The sequence below is a fragment of the Miniopterus schreibersii genome (assembly GCF_964146895.1).
Source record: "Miniopterus schreibersii genome assembly, chromosome: 8".
NCBI lineage: Eukaryota > Metazoa > Chordata > Mammalia > Chiroptera > Miniopteridae > Miniopterus > Miniopterus schreibersii.
In genome coordinates, this window is record NC_138109.1 from 44,273,791 (window position 1) to 44,286,791 (window position 13,001).

At 40.1% G+C, this 13,001-nt stretch overlaps 1 pseudogene across 1 annotated transcript; it reads left to right on the forward strand.

Moving 5' to 3' along the window:
* Positions 1-7,073: 7,073 nt before the first annotated feature.
* Positions 7,074-7,533, forward strand: LOC308560597 (small ribosomal subunit protein uS13 pseudogene; annotated as a pseudogene). Its single transcript has one exon. The product of its transcript is annotated as a small ribosomal subunit protein uS13 pseudogene (transcript).
* The last annotated feature ends 5,468 nt before the right edge of the window (positions 7,534-13,001 follow it).

Here is a 13,001-nt window from a genome sequence, read left to right on the forward strand (position 1 = left end):
AGCCCAATTGTTTTAAGACCATCGTGCTACGTGGCAGCCTGAATTAACCCATGCTACAGACCACATGGAAAGGCCCTGAAACTACATGAAGAGAGAAAAGGGTCTGACCAGCCCTCAGCTCTTCTAGCCCCTTATTGTCTTGGCACCAGTCAGAGTCTAACTGCAACTGCCTGAGAGACCACAAGCCAGGACCTCTCGGTGAGCTTCCTGAACTCCAGAGCACAGACACTGTGAGAGAGGACAGTGGATGTTCTTTTAAGCGACTGACTCTTGGGGTGAGTTATTATGCAGCAACAGACAACTGGAACCTGGACAATAGCCTTTGGGGGAAACTTAAACCTATAAATATACAAGCAGCAATATAAAATAAAGAATGCAAAGTAGAGCTGGTAATCAAATTATGCATAGGCACGGTGTACTGGTTGATTGATTGGATATCAGTTCTGATTATTCAGTTTCTTTGCCATGCCATCCATAAAATATTTTCCGTATAATTCCTATGAATATTTATGGCTGTAATGTTCATAGTGGCGGCCCCTTTCCCCAATCTTCCTGCCACACACACACACACACACACACACACACACACAGAAGTGTATGATAAAATGAATATCAGTGGGAAATAGTTGAAAACATTAGTTAGTTTTATTCTTACTATAGAATATGAAATTACTGTTTCAAAGAATGAATTATTTTTATATCTTTTGTTCTTGAGGGATATACAAGATCTATAGTTAAGTAACAAAAGCAAGTTACAAATAAAAATGTGGATCATGTTTTATAAAAACAATTTAAAAAATTCTGTATTCTGTTGGAGCATGGAGAAGCTTGGGAGAATACATAATACTCTACTAACATGGCTAATTCCAGGAGGTGGGATTCAAAGGAAGATTAAAAAAAGATCATTATCTTTATATATTGTTGCCTTGTTTTACATGTTTCAGCGAACATGTATACTTTTGTAATAAATAATCTAATAAAGTGAAATTGGAAGGTGAAAAGCAATAAATTTAAGTTGGTTGTGCCTGGTGAGAATTAGGGAGACTAGGGAAGAGATTGCTTAGTTTTTCTTTAAATGTCTTTGCATTTTTTCAGGTTTTACAGCAAGCATTGGTATTTTTATTATTAAATATATGCTTGTAAAGACAATTTAAATATAGACGTTTAAAATTTTCTTTTTTCCTTGTTAAAAAATTATTAACCTGTGTTAAATCAGTCTGGTAAATGATAAGTGACTGGTTATTGTGCTAAATGCGTAATGAAAAGTTGCTTTCTGACAGAAGGAAGCCACAGTAAAAAATTGTCATACAGACATAAAGAGGAAAAGAAAGATATGGAAAGTACCCTAATGACCAAGAAAGTTAATAAACAGTGTTCAGGAAAAAGTCTCTAGCAGTCTGCATAAATAGTAAATACACTTTTAGGAGATTTTTTTTCTTCTTTTTGAAACTAAGCGATTTTCTTGTTCAGAGCAGGTGTATAGCAGGGCACAGGAGTTCACTTCAAATCAGTCGGTGCAGAGCTATGGGTCTACCAGGCTTTCATGAAGAAAGTAGTAAAAATTAGCCATGTTGCTTAGTATTCTGATATACACAAGTACTCTAATAACGCCCAGTATTATGATAAGAAGCTAAGTCAAAAATCCATACACTGGAGAGTATGGGGTTAGTGGATAGAACAAACGCCCTTAACTCAGGTTAACTGCTATCATGACAATCCTAAAATCAAAGTGGCTTAGCACAGTAAAGGTTTATTTTGTGCTCATGTCACAGCCCAGGGTTGATTGGTGGAGGGACGGCTTCGAATGGCTATTTTGGAGCAGAGGTTTCTTTCATCTAATGGTGCTGCCGCCTTCAATATCTGACATCACCACAGAGTGCAAAGAGTAAGAGTGGAGCTTTGGATGTAAAAGGTTTTTGTAGGCCAGATTTGGAAGCAGAATACCTCACTTTTGTCCACACTCCACTTTCCCAGAACTTTGGTTCGTGATGCCAGCCCATCAGCACAGAGACCTGGGAATGCACTTTAACTGTGTGGCCGTGAAAGAGGAGGAAAGGCGGGTTGCCGAGCGCTGGCAGGCGCTGCTGCGCAAGGCCCCGTGGGGCAGGGCTCCCTGGCTGGCAGCGGGCCGCTGGCCAGGGCCGAAAGAGAATATGCACAAATTTAATACAACGAAGCTAACTCCAGGTCCATGTAAACATGCTTGACTTGCAGGAAGGAGACATGTCATCACAGGGAAGTTGGGAATCTCATGAACCAAAAATATACGTTCAAGTTATTCTAGGAGCCCTTCAGTGTAACACAGAGGCCAGCTTCAGGAAACCGCCGGCAGGGGCGTGCGAGCATGTTATTTTTTGGTGTATCCTCTAACGGATACGCCTTCCTTTATGGTTTCTGCATCTGGCTTCCTTTCCTTACTTTTCCAAGGCTCAGCTCAAGGACTATCTCCTTCAGACATTTAACTAACTCAGCCTGGGTTGAGTGATCCTTCTCGACACAGCGGGCATCTTTGTGTCTCTTTTATTGCACATTGTGCTCTGTTAGGACTGTGCTTTACATCGTTGCCTCCACTGCTAGAGCCTGAGCACAGCAGCAGCAGGGCTGTATGCTTAACGTCTGTGTTCTTAGTGCTCGAAGCATGGTACACATGTAATTAGTATTTGCCCTATTGATTAATAAATGAATACATTCATGACTTACCTATATGTATATGTGTACATATATACATATATATCATTTTTTCACACTTAAAAAACAGTAATTAATAAATAGTTTTGTACTATTTGGTGATTGGATGTTTGGGAATCAAATATTCTAAATGAAAGGTAAGTTAGCTTCTTCGATAACTGTGCATATCTGTGATATGTGTCCATAGGAAGGGGGAAGTGAGAGGGACAGAGATTAAGTAGTAAGAAAGGCGAGAACTGCAAAACAGAGGGAGGGATAGGAAACGGAAAGGAATATGTGCTTGTTTATGTGCTTTTTCTGTGCGAAAATATTTTTATGCAAACTCATGGATTTTTTATATGCTACGCTAGGTGGGCACATTATGGGAGACTGGCTAAAAGTGTATTCCTCTTGGCATTACAGAAAGACACTATTATTTGCTGCCTGCAAAATTATGTGAATTGAGATTTAGCTACGTCTGGCTGATTTGTTGTACAAATGGAATCAGATGGCTTTCCTGGGGGATGACTCATTAGCCCTTCATCCTTTGTTAACGTTCTCCAAATCTAATAGCCGCGCTGTGTAATCTATCATACGGCTGTTATCAGACTTCGAAGAGGACATTTAATGATGTATTCTGGGTACACAGACAACTACATTTTGCTATTTGGGTGCTAAAGGGGTTTTCAAATTATCTTGGATGGTATTGTGACTCACTACAGCTTTGTACAAGGGCAGGAAAAAGAATCAGTTCTAAGAGCCTATCTAAATTGCCTTCACACTCCAGGGTGTACCAGCTATAGAAGGCTACAACTTCAAATGGAATGTCCCATTTCTCCTTCAAGGCACAGCCAATTTCACCCTGCTTCCTCCGCCCCCACAGGTTTATCTCCCAGCTCCCAACTCTGAACTTATTAGTGCTTAGTAGCTCTTGTACTCCTTTGATACGGTTATTCTTCTGTCCTGGATTGCTGCGTACCTTTCTAGATATAAGATAACACTCTCTAGTGAATCTGTAAACTCCTTGTGGACAGGGACAATTATTATTATTCTACTTTTAGAGTTAAAAATGTTGTTGGAAATTGAGGTGGATCATTCAGATTTCAAGTTTTTCAGGGAACTTTAAATGTGAGCAGCTTTTGTGTCTTCTTACATGTCTCCCACAATCAACAGAGCATTCAAAGTAAGTTTCAATGCTGGACTCATGTTTAAAAAAATCAACTAGTCTGAGTATTTTAAGGCTTCACAATTAATTCTATTTATGAGAGTATCACTGTACCCCTAGTACTATCCAAATTTCAATTAAATGCTAAAAGCTTTATGGATGTTGTCTTGGATATGACTTTACCTAAGCCTCTGTTGCTCAAACTGGAGTATCAATATTTTCTGGGAGAACTTGGACTTAAAAACCACAATATAAATACAGGATAAATAATTGTTAAAAAATAAAAGCCAACTAACTGAAGAGAAATAAATCTTAGATTTACATAAGAACTTGTATAAAAATATTTATAACAGATTTTTATTCATAATCACAAAAACTGTTAACAACCCAACTGATCATAAGTAAGCAAACTGTGGTATATCCAAACAATAGAATGCTATCCAGCCATAAAAGGAACCAATTATTCATTCATGCAACAATATGGAAAAAACTTATATACCTTGTGTTTTACGAAGTAAGTCAGATTAAAAAACTTCACAGTGTAATGCCCAAGTAAGTGACATTTTTAAAAAGGCAAATTATAAGAACAAAGAACAGACCAGTGGTTTCCAGGAGTTGAAGCAGGGAAAGTACTGATGCAAAGGGACACTTTTGAAGTCTTGTATCCTGATTGTGGTGTGGTTATGTGACTATATACATTTAGTAATACTCATAGAATATACACCAAGAAGAGTGAATTTTACTGTATATTAAGTAAAAATAAAATTTTTAATGCCAAGAAACCAATGCAGGCAGAATGTTATAAAATTTGTACCTTTGGCCCTAGCAGGTTTGGTTCAGTGGTTAGAACAGTGGCCTGAGGACTGAAGGGTCCCTGGTTCGATTTCAGCCAAGAGCACATACCTTGGTTGCGGGCTCGACCTTGTCAGTTGGAGCACATGAGGGAGGCAGCCAATGGATGTGTCTCTCTCACATCAATGTTTCTCTCTCTCTCCCTTCCACTCTCTCTGAAAAGTAATGGAAAAATATCCTTTGGGTGAGGGTAAAAAAAAAATTGTACTTTTGGTCTAGTAATTTGTTACATTTTTCTAAAGTAATTTAGCCATGTATTTACAAAGCCATAAAATTGTTCATAGCTTTTCATGCAATAACCCCATAGTGAAGAATTTATTGTAAGAAAACTATAAAGAATATGGGAAAACCGATATGCATATCGATGTTTGGTTCCTTTTTAATAGGTGAAAATGCTGCCTAATTGCTTTTATTTGTATTTCTATGTTTGCTAACAAATTTATATATTTTTCACATATTTAATAACCAGTTTTGTGGAAAAGAGTAAGATTAATATCTTTCAGTGACTGAAGAGTAGCAGACCTTCTGTTCTTCTCCTTTAATAAACACGCAAGGCCATCCATTTCTGTGAAATGATTAGAAATAGCTTGGGATTTAGTAAAATTTTTACTCTTGTTGCTGTAGATAAACACATTGAAATAAAAAAATATGGTTGCTAGACAGGCTATTTAGTAGGATTTCATCTTAAGAGTCTTTCAGTACATTTCATATTTGAAAGTTTGTCCTAACTTTTTGTTCTCTTAATCCAGTCTGGACCCTTGAATATGAGAATATGAGAAACTAAAATCCCAAGTCTTGTGCATTCTTTTTCCTTGAGAGCTTAAAATTTTGAACTCTACCCAAACTTCTCATTCTTTTTAAAAAATTCATTTAATTTTGGCAATGTGTGCCTTTTAGTTCATAAAGTTTTAAATCTCTCCATTAGATACTGCAAAACAATGTTTTGGAGAATTAAAAATAGATGAACTAAATCACAAAATGTTTTCTTTTTCTTTTTTAAGAAAATATATCTTTATTGATTTCAGAGAGAGGAAAGGAGAGGGAGAGAGAGAGAGATAGAAACATCAATGATGAGAGAGCCATTGATTGAGCCCACAACCCGGGCATGTGCCCTGACCGGGAATCGAACCCTGATCGCCTGGAGCCTAGGTCGACGCTCAACCTCTGAGCCATGCCCGGCTGGGCCAAAATGTTTTCTTAAAAATAGCCACATATTTCTCAAAAAATCCATTGAGAGGTGCTGCTAAAAATGAGCTAGGATGAAGTGAGAAGGTAAATATTCGTGGGTGAGAAGATCATTTGGAACAACAACAAAAAAGCCAGATACAGCAGCTTCTGATTTTCTTTCTTTTTTTTTTTCTTTTTTTTAATATATCTTTATTGATTTCAGAGAGAGGAAGGGAGAGGGAGAGAGAGAGATAGAAACATTAATGATGAGAGAGTCATTGATCGGCTGCAGCCCACAACCCGGGCATGTGCCCTGACTGGGAATCAAACCCTGATCGCCTGGATCCCAGGTCGACGCTCAACCGCTGAGCCATGCCCGGCTGGGCAACAGCTTCTGATTTTCTAATCCAGTTATGAAGTGTTTCTTGCACATCTGGGTATAGGCAATGTTCTATGTACAATGCTTTAGTTGAGAAAAAAATAGACAGTAGTCCTTTCTCTCATTTTGCTTACATTCTAACTTATTCAGAAATTGGAACAAATAGAATTTATTCTCAGGTGTTTTCTAAACTAACATCTAAAGGCTTTACCATAACCTACAACTACTTGCATTATCTAACTCCTGAAGTTGGACAGGTAGTCAGAGACAGATCGATTTTCATCTAGGTAATGGCTACTAATATTTCACAAATATTAGATATTTTTCCAGGATAGATAGGGTATGTCTGATACCTTCACAACCTGGAGTCCACAAATAACATGTTTTATTTGACAGGTCATTCTTAATAAGAAAGTCTAAAAAAAAAAAATCATAAAAATTAGCAAAAGAGCATAAGCCAGTTGTCATAGAAAAAGTTGGAATTTTGAAGCCAGGTAGATTTAGGTACACATTCTAATTCTTTTTTTTTATTTGCTGTATAAATAACTTCTCTGGATTTCACTTTCCTCATTGGTAGAATGGCAGGGATAATATCGAGCTTATGTGATTGGATGAAGTAAAGTAGATTAAACAACTACTACTCAGTAGAGATCAGAAATGCTGGTGCTTTGAGTGGTAAAAATGGTGAGGACTGGAAAAGGAGGTTTTCCTGATAGAAATATACTGAATAGAATAAAGAAATCACTGACATTATTTCTTCATTTTTGGTGTGTTGAGTTGCCCACTGCCTCTGTGATGTGAAGAAGTGATGTGGCTCCTCCATGGGAGGTCTACACGCTGCTCCCACCATGTCTCTAGTGATTCCTGAGACGTTCCAACACATTTTGCCAGCACTCAACACCAATATCGATGGACAGTGGAAAATAGCCTTTGCCATCACTGCAGTTAAAGCTGTTGGGTGAAGGTGTGCTCATGTGGTGTTGAGGAAAGCAGACATCGGCCTCACCAAGAGCGCAGGAGAGCTCACAGAGGATGAGGTGGGAAGTGTGATCACCAATATGTAGAATCCACGCCGACACAAGATTCCAGGCTGGCTCTTGAAAGACAGGATGTGAAGGACAGAAAATACAGCCAGGTCCTGGCCAATGGTCTGGACAACAAGCTTTGTGAAGACCTGGAGCGGCTGAAGGAAATTCGGGCCCACAGAGGGCTGCGCCACATCTGGGGTCTTTGTGTTAGAGGCCAGCACACCAAGGCCACGGGCCACCAGGGTCACGCTGTGGGTGTGTCCAAGAATAAATAAATCTGTAAGCCTTGTCTGTTAATAAATAGTTTATACACCTAAAAAAGAAAGTGATGTGAAGGAGGAAAGTTGAGCCAAGTACACACTTTAAGTTGGAACAAAGAAAGCCCCAAAGGGCCATTACTCAGGAGAAAGGTAGACTGATAGCTTTTTAGCTTTGGATTATAATTCTTTATCCCATGTACAAACCAAATTAATAGACATAGGAAAAAATGAGTTCTGCCTCCAAGCAATGTGGTAACTATAGCAGGAAGAGTTACAAATACATTCTTAACGCTAGGAGTGGTTTGAAATATGTCCCTTGGATGTGGTTTCCTTATACAATATACAATATGAACTACTATTCATGGACCTTTGTCTTCCTACACAGTTGTCAATAGATTGGGGAACTGAATAACTTTCATTTGTGGAAGAATCAAGGTAAGTGAGATTAACTAGAGTATATTAATAACACCATCCAATCCCTACCCGTACCCACAGACCTTATTTTCACATCAGCCTCTTCTCGTATCAGAAATGCCTAAAAGATACTGTTATATCACAAAGGAATTGCTCTCGCTTCAAATATTTAGGCATGATTCTAATGTAACCTGTTTAATGTCTGAGGATCATTGTCACTCTTCTGGCTCTACATCTTCCCATTCAATAAAAACTGACAGTTTTTACAGTTTTTCCAAGTAAAACTGGATTTCTACAGATCCCGCTTGTGACTCATAATCTGGTCATGTTTGCTGCCTCACATTAGCCAAGTTTTTCATTTCCTGCACTAGGTCTCTATGATGTCTTCTGCTTTTAATTATACAGAAAGAGACAGCTCTAACAAGGTGTGCTAAAAATAAACCCTGGTTCTGTTTTCTGCCCATATCTATTTTTATAACACTAATCTTCTTTCTTCAAGGGTCATTCCTGTCGTTGCTCACCACTGTACAAGTTGCTGGGGTCGGCAGGTTGCAGTCTTGTACCAGTGCAGATCATTGAGTATTTCATTCTTTTTTATTATAGCTGTTTACTTAGGGTGCAGGTGAGTCCTGGTTGGTTTGATCTATGAAGATATGTGAGCTTGACATGGTGGTGTCTAAGTTATCCCTTTTCTCCCACCTTGCCTACTTTTCTCCGAATCTAACTAACTGTGCTCGACTCTCTTTCCTCAGAATAAATTCTTCCAGAGATTTCTTGGCATCTTTTGTAAATTGGTATCCTGTTTGAATTTCTGTCCATTCTTAGGGATGGAACCTCAGGCTGTTGTGGCCAGACCTGAGTATATGTGAGAGGTTTTTGGGGGCTGAGAGGCTTTGGGGTCCCTTTACCATGGACCCAATAGCCCAGGAGTTGAGTGCTAGAGGGCACATGGGAACCGAATTCTCAGACTTGGGTTGATACTTAAGTCTCATCTCTGGGTGGAATCTGCCAGCTGGCTACTCCACACAGCTCAACCCCGCCATCATCTTGAGGCCATTGCTCTCTGATTTCATCGGGCAAAGGTGCAGGAAGGGATTTCCCCCCAAGTAGGTGGAGGATATTTGCTGAAGGGGTAGGGCTGGGCTTCTGTGGTGTCCACCTGCCAACTCCAGCACCTCTGGAAAATCACCACTCTAAACATGATTTCTGAAAGCAACTTATGTAATGAAAGGTTTAATGGCATAGAAAAAATGTTTTTGTTCCTCAAATGCTAAATGTGCTTTTCCATATTCCAGGCCTTGCACTTGCTCCTTTTACCTCCTTCTGGTCCCCATTCAAACATTGCCTTCTCAGGGAAATCTTCCCTGATCAAATTCTCTAAAGTAGCACCCTGTACTCTCCAGCCTCTCTTATTCGACAGAGTGAATATATGTCATTCATGGTTTCCCCCAATATTTTGCATATTCTCTCCTCATTTTAATAGTTTCTCATATTGTGAATACAATATAGACTCCAGAATCTCTTGACAATGAAGTGCAGATATCAACAGTTATGTGGGAGGTTGTGACTTGGAAGGCAGCTGTGTGGCACACAGCTGAACATGGGCATCCACTGTGCTAATGCAAGTGTCAGCAGAAACTGGGAGCTCCTGGGGTGGCAGGAGCAAAGCAGCCTTCCTGACCGTGGCAAAGGCCGCATGGTGCAGAGGTCAGTAGCAGTAATAGTAGCAACAGCAGCTTCCTATGAGGTCAATTCTGTCATATAGTTCTGGGGGTTGTTATTTCATGAGCTTTCGATTAGCCCTTAAATTCCTTCTTATTGAGACAACTAGTGGATTCTTTTAACTGCATATAAGACTGACTGATAGCAGACATTTATTTTTTTCTCTTGGCATTCCACATATTATTTACTTGATTGTCTGCTAGAATGTATCTCCAGTGTCTACAGCAGTGCCTGGTCCATAGTAGGTGCTCAGAAAATGGGCTAAACATACAGGATCTCTTTTGGTCTTTGATATTTTAGTCACTGGTATTATCTCTTGTTGCATAATTACCCCAAATCTTAGAGGCTTAAAACAGCAAGTATTTATTATCTCAGAAAGATAAGGAGTCTAACACTGCCACTTCCATCGCGTTCTAGTCACTGAATCACTAAGCACTGCCCACACTTAGAGGGAGGGGACCTAGGTGATTTGTTGAAGAGTGTCAAATAATTTTTGGACACACTTAAAAATCACCACACCACTAAAGCATGGAGTAAAAAAAAAAAGCCGTAGGGTTATTTCTCTTCTCTTTCTTGTATTGCTATCATCTCCTATTCCTTAGTCATTGTACCCTAATATTATTTGGAAAAACAGTATGCCCATCTAAAATACCATATTTTCGCCTCTTTGAGGTTTGATTTGGGCAGGCGAGAAGGTTCTGGGAGGCTGCTGACTCAGCAATATGTTAACTTTCCACACTTCTGCCCTTTCCTCTTTCCTGCTCTTAGGAATGTGAATGTGATGGTGGGCCCTCTATTAGATATCCTGGACCATGCGTAATGTTTGCATTTACTGGGGTTACACTGGTTAATAAAATGATAAAGGTTTCAGGTGTACAATTCTATAATCCATCACCTGCATATTGTACTATGTGTTCACTGCCCCAAGTCAAGTCTCCTTCCATCACCACTCATCCCCCTATACCCTCTCCTGCCACCCCACCCCCATCTCCCTCTGGTAATGATCATACGTTGTCTCTCTATAAGGTTTTTTGCTTAATCCCTTCACCTTTTTCACCCAGGCCACCTGCTCCCTCCCATTTGACAGCTATGAGTCTGTTTCGCATGAACAATCTTAAGAATGAAATAGATAAAGCACAAAAACAGAAGGGTGACGATTGTGGAATCAGCATGCAGCCCTGGACGGCTTTCTTTTTCTGTCTTGCTTAAACCAATATTACTTTCAGTTTCCAGTTATTTGTAGTCAAGCTAATTCTGATACCTGTATCCTTGGGCAAGTAATTAAGCTTATCTTTTGTTTACTCTCTTTCTTGGGAACTTGTCTGTCTCACCCACAGCAATTCACTGGCAGAGCTTAAGCTCAAAGGCTTCAATCCCAGTCCAGGTCTCCTCTTCCTGCATCACATGGGTTCCAGGGATGGAGAGGGAAGGAATTCTTTTCTAGGCACCTTGGGAAAGCCAGAAATTACTGAAATTTTCTTTCAGTTCTTTAGCTATCAAGGGCTTTGTATCCTAACAAACTTGAGAAAGTCACTAATGCCTTGCTAATTTTATTTTTAAGTTAGGTGACTGTCTCTCAGCAGGAGCGATATTGAGTATTTCACTTTCATTTGCTCTCTGTCTGCTGAGCTCAAACTTATTCTTCACCCTATAGCTCACTGAGGCTTTCTGAAACCTCTTACATTCAAGCTCATCTCTTAGAGTCCTTTCTAAACTCTGGAAAACTCTCTAGAATGACAATAGTATATTGTCAAAACATTTATTTTTTTTATGTGCCAGATACCTTCAGTCATTATTTCTAAACCCTATGGCTACCTGGAACAGCAACACTATTATTATCTCCATTTTAAAAGAGGAAATCAAGGCCTAGAAAATTACCCAGGGTTGCAGAGTTTAAAAGTAGCTGAGCTTCACCGGTTGAGCATTGACCTAGGATCCAGGAGATGGTGGTTCGATTCCCGGTCAAGGCACATGCCCTGGCTGTGGGTTCGATCCCCAGTCGGGGGCATGCAGGAGGCAACTGATCAATGACTCTCTCATTATTGATGTTTCTATCTCTTCCTCTCCCTTTCCCTTCCTCTCTCTGAAATCAATAAAGATATATTAAAAATAAAAATTTTTTAGAAATAAAAATTTTAAAAGTAGCTGAGCTTGGATCCAAAACAGGTTCAGAATGACCCCAGAGCTGGTGTTCTTTCCACTTTGCTTGGTTTTTAACTTCACTGAAATCTTGCTGAACACATTCAGTTATAGTAGAAACAATATAAATGTGGAATGAAAATTACAATTTAATTGCCAAGTTGGCTGACTTCAGCAAGCACGGTCTTGGGAATCCATCTGTCTACAACATTTTTTCTTAATAAAATTTCTTGAAACCAGATCAGCAAATTCATGCATCATCAGCCAGGATGTGGGAATCACTTTACGGAATGCAATCTTATGATAAAATCATATTTATTGAAATAGGATTCTTTCAGAGGGCTGCATTTCAGTGAAAAAACTCAGTGACAAGCATTCAGACCTTGCCCACCTCTCTGTCACCTTCTCCTTGGGTCGTTTCAGATGAGCAGCAGTGTCACTGCAAAACACAGGGGTGCAGAGGGCAGTGAAGACTGAGAGGGGCAGGAAGGAGGAGGGTGGAGGAGAGAGAGCTGGTAGGAACATCCACGTTTTTTGGCTGATTGTTTTAATAACCTCCAATGCACTTTGGGGAAGGAGGGAGGGATTCACACCCGGGCGTTATGGGCGTGGCTGAAAATATGACACTTGACACGGGACAGGTGAGGCTGACAGCAGTTCATTAGTCGCACGTACAGCCCAGGGAGGGAGCCACCAGAAGCTTCGGGGGACAGGCTTTGTAGTATCAAGGGGATGAGGAGCCTCCTGGTTCCCGTGAAAGGATGTGATGGGATAATCCCATGGGCTGGCAGGGACCTGAATGTGCTACTCAAAGATAAGCAGGGACTGCACTGGTCACCTTGATAAGGAGGATGGTTTGGCCAGAGGACCTTGTCTGTGGGAGCCTGTGGGGAGGGGACTTTTAGTTAGTTCATAGGAGACCCCCCAGTTTCACCAGATGTCAAGCCAACATGTAATATTCGGCCTTAATTTTAGGCCATATAGAAAGAGAGGACAGTTCTTTCTTTTCTTTGGATATTGTCATGTGTGAACCTGATGGCTATGGTTAGAAGCATGACATTAACTTTGCAGCCGTGAGGGGAAGCGTTGTAGACATTTCAACAGCGGTGGAGAAAAAAAGAGGGAGCAAGCCTGGGTCCCTGATGGCTTCTTTGAAGCTGCTAAGCTGTCCCTGAGACCTTCTACTACCTGACTTCTTTTATACGGTG